This window comes from Octodon degus, unplaced genomic scaffold (assembly GCF_000260255.1).
Source record: "Octodon degus isolate 3935 unplaced genomic scaffold, OctDeg1.0 scaffold00019, whole genome shotgun sequence".
Lineage (NCBI taxonomy): Eukaryota > Metazoa > Chordata > Mammalia > Rodentia > Octodontidae > Octodon > Octodon degus.
In genome coordinates, this window is record NW_004524595.1 from 15,195,029 (window position 1) to 15,204,206 (window position 9,178).

A 9,178-nucleotide genomic window follows, 5' to 3' on the forward strand; every position below is an offset into this window, starting at 1 on the left:
CGCTTCTTAATTCACTGAGGAAAGAGCAGCAGTCATGGATATTGCAGCATCATCTTCTAACTTCACATCCTCAGGGCTGTATGCACCGCAGACACACTCTACCTTCCCTCCTCCAGGCATATAGATACGTGTAGTTTATGTACTTCCTGTGGCATAACTTAAGGGGGAGGTCAACTTAGGATACTCCTGTCTTCAAAAGTCTTCAATAGTTTTGTATCTTACTCAGGAGTCAGAAAAAAAAGTCAAAACCTCTTAATAACAATTCTCCCATCTTCCATACTCCTCACTAATTCTGAGACTCACTTTTCTGGTGCTCCATCCCTGGGAGGCCCCAGCGATTTCCAGTTATTCAGGGAGTGCTATGTGCACATACCTACCGCAGGCCTTCGCACTTGCTTCCTTGCCTTGCCTGCTCTCTCCCTGATATACCAAAGCATTCCTCCTCCACTTGCTCTGTGCCAGTGCTCAGTGTCAACCTGTCACAGAGGGCTCTCCTAACTACATTTGGTATCTCATCAAACTTAGTCATCACTGTGCTATCATACAACTTTATTTCTCTATTACATGTTTTGTTGTCATTATTGTTACTATTAGTTATCCACTCACATTTGGGTGGAAATTCTCAAAAACCAGATTCTTCTTGTTTTTTCTCATGTCCTTTTTTTCTTGTGTCCATTCTATTGACCAAGGTGGTCAGTAGAGTGTCTGGCATTTGGTGGGAACTTCAATTGTATACTATCCTATATTTCTTTGGCTTTTCATGAGATTTTTTCAAAAAAAGAAAAGAATGGCTTTTCTAAAAAAAAAAAAAAAAAATCAAACAAACCACTGCTCTAGATTACAGAAACCATTATGTGGACAAATGTAGTCTATCATTTCAAAACATTTTGAAATAATAGCTCTATTTTAGGCATCCTGTACTCTAAAGTTGGCAGAGACAAGATTGAATCCCAAATAGATGTCCTGATTTTTCGGGTAAAGCATTGTTTCTCCCCCTTCTCCCATTTCAGTTTCTGAATGAGGCTTTCTGCAGTGCAGGCTGACACTTCTCATACAGGGCTGAGACCCAGTGATAAGGACCTTCCGGCAGCACTGCCAGAACCACAGGATAACAGGCAGCACTTCCTACATCCTCACTGCTCCCTCCCAAGGTGGGCACTGAACCAGCGACCCTGGGCCTGCACCTTCTTGTGAAGTGTTTTCAGCATCAGCTCTCAGTCTGATTATTTTGCAGCCAGACTGGCTGTCCTTGGTCGATTCACCCTGCCAAAGCCAAGGCAAAGCTGCTTGGAGATGATAAGACCAGACAGACACATTAGCTGCATGTGGAGCCTTGCTTGATTTCTTCAGATGCTCGCTGAGCACCAACTGTCCAGCTCATTCCCTCCTGCCCACTAGAAGGTAAGTTGCCTGGGACAGAAACCAATGGACCTTGGTCACAGGCTCCTAAACGGTGCCTGCCAGGGTTGGCACTCAAAATCAGTTGTCAGCTGAGTACACTAATACATGTCCTAATCCTGAAAATATGTTTTTGTTGGCTACTGCACATCATCTAGCGGATATAAAAAGACAGAACTCACTTTGCAAGTTGCAGATGCTGGTAATTAGTATCCACAATGAGCAGAAACAAAACATGAACATCATCCTCGGTCTCCCAGTTTGGTGAGGTGAACACCCGCAGAGAGACAACCATCTACAAAGAAAAACAGAATAAGAGGGCAGCAAGAAGAGAGGAGCGATTCAGTCTGACTTAGGAAGCATGGCTGGGAGAGCAGGTCCAAGCTGAGACTTCAGGGCCAAGTGCAAGCTGAGTCTTTAAGGCCAAGAAAGAATTCCTCACCAAGCCTTGCATGGAGAGGAGCTAGCAGGAGGACTGAGGTGTCCTTCCCTTACGCCTTGCCACAGAGCAACTAGCTGCAAGAAAACTATGCTCTCTGTAGTGCAAAAGCATTTTAAAAAAATATCTAATTCCTTGTGGACTGATTCTTTTGATGATTATAGTAAAAAATGTGAAGACAATGTCAGTATGCTTTGCCAGGTTCTAAATGCTTGCTCTCACTTTCTGTCCCTATCTCTTTGAGAAGTGATATAACTTTGAGAAATGTTGGCCTTGGAGCAAGTTAATGGTGTCCACAAAAAGCCCGGGCTGTGTTCCAGGGCTGCTGGGAAGCACACAGACTACTGTCAGCCACAGAGGATGCACACGAATGCCCAGGTACTGAGCTGGCCAGGGCAGCCTCGCTCTGTGCACTCCTGTAGCTGTGCCTTCCAGGGCCCGTGAGTTGAGTGGAGGCTGTGGATATCACAGAACTGGGGATTACGTGAGACTTTAATACAAATCCCCTATACTTCCTCTTCTCCCAGTAACTCCTTGAAAGAAGCAAAGCAGAAGGCAGAGTTGCAAAACACCTGTCACCAGGAGTCCTTCAAACAGGAAGTAAGCAATGTTCACACCTCAGGGACCTTGAAGACTTCCCAAGAGGGCTTTACCACATAAATGCTATGAAGCTATACTACAAGGTTACTATGTCTAGTGTTATCATTAGTCTATTCTTTTTTTTTTCTCATTAAACTTTGTTTTAATGGGTCTCAAAATTCTGTGACAGATTTTTGTCAAGTTGTTCCTATTAAAAAGTATTTTAAAAAATAAAAATTATTGATTTTAAAAACTAATAACTTAAAAACTACCACACACACACACACACACACCAAAAAAAATGGTCTACAAAATGTTCTCCTTTCCTTCTGAAGGTTTTATGATGCATTGTTATCATTAACCAGTCTTTCACTATTAAACTTAAATGGCCAATTGGGAGAAACAGTTCTGAGACCGGTCTTCCGTCACTGATTAAGGCTGGGGTGGCAGGTGTTAGGGATAATATTCATTTAGCCTTCTGAGCTTTCTGGGCAGACTTGGTGACCTTGCCAACTCCAGCAGCCTTCTTGTCCACAGCTTTGATGACACCCACAGCAACTGTCTGTCTCATATCATGAACAGGAAAATGACCCAGAGGTGGATAGTCAGAGAAGCTCTCAACACACATGGGCTTGCCTGGAATCATGTCAAGCAGCATCACCAAATTTTAAAAACTTGGGCCCATCTTCCAGCTTCTTGCCAGACCAGCAATCAATCTTTTCTTTCAGCTCAGCAAACTTGTAAGCAGTGTGAGCTGTGTGACAATCCAGGACAGGGGCACAGGTCATCATTATTCTTAAAGACATTTCCCAAATATTCAAATTGAAGACTGTACTTCAGTGAAGTCAGGTGGACTTGCCAGGACCCAGAAGTAAAAGCAAACATTGCCCCTGTGATCTTCCAGGTACATTATAAGCTCGCTTTCCCAGGGCTGCACTTCCCAGGCCAATCTAAAGTGCAGCAGGAGTCCCCAGAGAAAGAACTCTGTCTTCAAAGATCTACAAGGGACAACAGAAGTAAGTGAAGGAGAAACTCCGTGAGCTGTATTACTCTGAATTCCCACTCAGAGTCTGAAGTTAACAAAAGAAATAAGAACATAAAAACTGGAGGGAACATTTGCTGGAAATGAGATTTTCCAGGTTAAAATGCAAAATGATCTACAGATTCATACCACTTACGGATATTAGCAAACTTTCCAGATATAAAATCAGTACAAAAATTAGTTGCATGTCTACAAGCCAGTGATAAACATCTAGAATATTAATTTTAAAGTATTTTTATAATAGCAACAAGAAAACTGATTAAAAACTAGTAATAAATCTAGCAAAATATATGGAAGTCCTTCATGAAACTATTATAAAATATAATTGAAAACCAATAAAATATAATTAAAAGAATTACCTAATGTTCTCAGAAAAGATAATTCAACATATAATCTTGTCCAATTTTCCAAAATAAATATCAAATTCTGATGTGCTCACAATGAAATTCTATACTGGGTTTCAGGTGAAACCTGAAAATCTGACTCAAAAGTGAACATAGACGGTAAGACAAAGAGGATACGCTATCTAAGGCCCTGGACACCCAGGGAGTCTGACTTTCCCTACATGAAGCAAGTGAAATAAATCAGACCTGCATGTGTGAACATGTATTGTCTCTCTAGCGTAAGAGCCTCAAAGAGTAAACAGGATCTGAAAGATACAATGGATACTGGGAAAGCAAAGAAACTGTTCAAAGGGAAGGAATAGCTGAAATGAGAGAAAGGAAAAAAGATAGGAAGAAGATGTGCATGTACGTAGGATAGCTTAAATAGCTGAACTGATGATTTCGGCTGGTCTATTGAAAGGAGCAGTTAATGCTTAATTTTTTTTTCTCTCTCCTTAATGTTTTATAATTTTTTGATCAGTCTTACAGGCTTGTATCTGTTAATCTGAAAAACTAATTTGGAGACTACAATATGCAGTATAACAATTGTTGTATTCCTGTCATTTTGTTTAGTGAAATTCTGCATCTTTGTAATTTTTTATATGTTTTATGTTCTCTTTAAAAATTAAAAAAAAATCATAAAAGTAAGAGAGGAAAAATGGAGAATTTAAGAAAGCATAGTACTGATCTAAAAAAAAGCTATGGAGAAATCAGAACTAATTCAATAATATATTCCTACTACTTGCAATCTATATGGAAAAAATAATTAAAATTTGATCCCTTCTTTTCACTATACCTAGATTCAGTTTAAAATTAACAAAATTATTTATTTATTTATTTATTTATTTATTTATTTGGTACATGGTCTTGTTATGCAGTTCAGACTCATAGCGATCCTCCTGTTTCAGTCTCCCCAGTGCTGGGATTACAGGCATGCTCCACCACGCCTGGTTTTGGAGGCAGCTTGGTGTGCCCAGGGTTCCAGGACTGGCATGGCATATGGTACCGGGGACCAAACCCAGGTCCTTGTGCTTGCCAGGCAGGTGCTTAGACTGCTGAGCTATCTTCCCAGGCCCTAAAATATCTTTTATTAATTTTATTGAGAAACAAATAGCAATGAGACAGTTTCAAAACTGATTAGTAGGACAGTTTCAATAATTAATTAATACATTGCATATTGTTGTCTTCTTAGTGATTATTCATAGTACAAGATGCAGACATGATATCCTGTCCAAACACTATTACTACAAATCTTACTTCTAATTGAATTAAGAGAAAGTAGCTGTATATCTACCCTATTTTGTATATACAGATACAAAATGGTCCTTCATTTGTATCCTTTTTTTGTTTTGTTTTGTCAGAGATGGGTATTCCATTGTCATTTAAATATTGTAGGTGCATGAATTCAGCAAAATAATTCAATATACTCCAGTAGCCCATAATAGTAGTGGGTTATCTATAGGACTGGCAATGTCAGAAGTTGTTGACTTGAGCCTTTTACAGCTCAGCATATTAATATGGCTTTACTTTTTATACCTTATTTTTATACTTTTCTGCTGGATTGTTAAGACCAAGATAAAACAAGACCTATATAACAAGAAATGTAACTTTTGTATGTGACAAGGTCAGTCAACCAGTCCCTAAAATTTTAATAAAAGACACTGTCAGTGAATTTTACTATGATATTTTGATAAGGAATTTTTTCAAAATAAAATACACCCAGACATGCTGTGCCAGGCCCACCCCTGGGGTGCACTGAGATGGGAATTGAAACTGGGCACGGTGGCACGCACCTGTAATCGCAGCTCTTGGGAGGCTGTAAACAGGCGAATCACTACGAGTCCGATCTAGTAGTGAGACACTGAACACCCTGTAGAACCTTCCCTAAAATGCAAAATAAATAAATAAATAAATAAAACATTAAAGAGAATATTGAAAAATTTATATAAGACTAAAACCAAAACTTACTCATCACATGACACTATAAAGGAAGTAGTTAAAATAAGCTTCAAAGTATAAGATTTAACTAACAATGATTAATATCCAGCTTACAGAAGTAACTGACACAAATTAATAAAGAAAAAGATTTTTTAAAACAAATAATGATCCAATAACCTTACCTGTGGTCAGAGAGGTGGCTCAATAGAATAAGCACCTGCCTGGCAAGTTCAAAGGCCTGAGTTTAATCCCCAGTTCTGAAAAAAAATAAAACATTTCATGATATTTCATGGTAGAGGAAATACAAATAACTCAGAAAAATATGAACAGACCTGCTATCTTGTTATTAATTAAGCAAAATAAAACCATTTCAGCACCAGCAGATTTAAAATGTTTAAAACATTGTTCTAAAAGCTGGAACAATATTAGCAATAAAATAAATTAAATAGTACTGGAATATAATAGTGTAAAAGAAATACCCATGACCCCATACAAATTAAATAAATGATTGAAAAATTTAAAAATGGAGAGAAAAGACAAAACTTTCATGCTAAAAAAATTCCAAATAAATTGTATAAACAATCCACCTGAAATTGTGTAAACAATTCCCTGAAAGTGGGAGACATACCCCACCACTCCCTAAGGGTGATATCTTGTTATTTTCTGGTTGTAGGCACAAAATACTTGACACCCATAAGTCAAAGGAGGAGTGAAAGTCTACTTTATTTTGTTTATTTTTTCTCACAGATGTAAAGGTTTCAATCCATAGTTTGCTAATCTCAAGGTAGGGAGCCTTCCCTCCTTCCCTTTTTATTCTATCCAGGCTATAAGCCCATTGGTTGGTGCCAGTCACACAAGAGTGGCACCTTCTCTTTTCCCTTGAATCCACCATCTAAGCCCAGAACTGTGCTAAACCATCAGTGAACTAACCTAGCATCACATACCCATGATCCAGGCACTCCTTCCGGCCCCACTTATGAGAGCATGGGGCTTTGGAGGAATGTCTAGACATCAGCCTTACAAAGAAAATGTTACTGGAGAACAGGCATACTGATCATCTACTGCTCTCTAGCATGAGGAGAGACCACAAAGAGACTAGCATGTCAGATAAGGCCAATAACTATTTACTGTGTATTCTTCAGAGAACATTTTGCTGAGAAATTTCATCTTCACAGCCATCAAGGACATACTGTAGATTTCCCCAGTTTCTCCTTATGCCTGAATTTCTGATTCCAGACTGAGAAATCTTCATCTTTAATGGTTCATGTTGGTAGATCAGGTCCACATGGCTAATCCAGAGTAATTTACCTTTTAAGACCTATAATCTTATTCTAGCTGCAGAATCCCTCTTGCTGTATAACAAGACATAGAAACAGCAAGCGTGTGAGTACGTGCCTCTGGAAAGGGTGCTGCACCTCTGCCTTGAGCTCATGGGAAATACGCACCTAGGACCCAGTGACAAGGTCACATGATGGGAACCACACATCCCTACTGTGGTCCCTGGAAGAGATGACAAATGCATCCTAATCCTCTTTTCTTCCATCTCATGGACTCTAGAATTCTTCATTCCATTTAATAAGCACCAGCCAGTTGGCTTTAGTCCATAATAAAATACATTTTCTGGTTTCCTCTTGGGAATCACCTGAGATTAGGAAAGAGCCTCGGAGTGAGTACTTGAGAATGATCATGTTTTAGGTAGGCAAGCTGTGCAAATCACTTAGTATTTCTAATATTTCTTCCCCTGAACAATAGTGATAATGTGACTCATCTTAGCCTTCTATGTGACACATTTCAACAGTGAGAGCTTGGTAGGGGAACAACAGACAGTTTAAGGGTACACACACCCCAGAGATTGTACCAGGTTCTTGATGTTCATAGTTTCATCAGAATCCTTACACCAGCCTGGAAGCACACATACTGCTCTGCCTATTTAGCAACTGAAAAAGAAGCAGATCAAAAGCTGAAGGGACTTGCTGGAATTAATACAGCTGTTAAACTGCCAAGTGAGGGCACTCACTGTGGACAGAGTTGCACCCATTTCCTGGAGGAGTCAGCTCTCTAACATCCCAACACAAGGGATGTGTCACGTCTTATTTCTTCTCTTCCTTGCAGATTTCTCTTGGAAGACCATGAACTCACTAACCAAGAGTGGGTCTCTGGAGTCTGATTAAATGTGCTCTGCCATGCAGTAATGTCCATCAAGGCTGTTAATAATCTCTCTGAGTCATAGGGCCTCATCTGTATACTGAGATGAGCACACACAGACCCACAGACTTGGTTCTCAGCCAGCAGCGGCAGCAGCATCCCTTGAGCATTTGAGATGGAAGCCACCAGGCCCTCCACGGACCTCCAACCCTGAGCCCAGGCTGAGCCTGATTCTGACACACACATCACCTTATGGGTATTTCCAGCATTACAGGGTTTGTCCGTAAAATGCTAAGCCTCACTCCTACATCCAGAAACTCTGAGACACTATGCACTTCCAATTCCTTTAAAGACATGAGGAGTAGACAATTGATGAGTCACCAACATTTTAAAATATTTTCTAAATACTTGTTCTTACAAAGCAGCATGAACTAGTAGATTTTAAAGATCAATTCTTTCAAAAATATGCATAGCAAGATGTTTGATGTTCAGACAGATGTGAGGTTAAGCTCAACTGCCTATGTTGTAGGGTAATAATAATAAGCTTCTCTTCTGGAGGATTAACAACCTAAGTTTGATGAACAAAAATTAGAGAAAAAGAAGGGCAGCAAGGACAGTCAACATTTTGGCCTTAGCCTTTCAAGGTCAGTGAGGATTCAGGACATAGGACAATCTACACTGTAACATCATGTAACTCAGTGGTGTCCAAAATTTTCTGATCAAGGAGATTAGAGGACCACAGAGGAAAGTGATGCATGATGTAGAGTGAGCCTAAGGAGAGTCACATGGAGAGAAAACATTCTTTCAGGCTTTCACAGACAGCAAATTGGTCAAGCAATGACCGTGACTCATCCACATGGCTGACATTGACAAAGGATCTGCAAACTGCAGTAGAGGGTTTCAGGATAAATCATAAGGGGATTTGACTGACCTTGTCAGATACAAAAGTTACATTTGTTGTTATATAGGTCTTGCTTCATCTTGGCCTTAACCAACCAGCAGAAAAGTATAAAAACAAAGTATAAAAAGTAAAACCATATTAATATGCTGAGCTGTAAAAAGTTCAAGTCAACAACTTCTGACATTGTCAGTCCTATGGAAAACTCACTACTATTATGGACTACTGGACTATATTGGAATATTTTGCTAAATTCACCCACCTATAATATTTAAATGACAATAAAATACCCTTTTCTGACAAAACTAAATGAAAAAAGGGGATACAAATGAAGGACCATTTTGTATCTGTACATA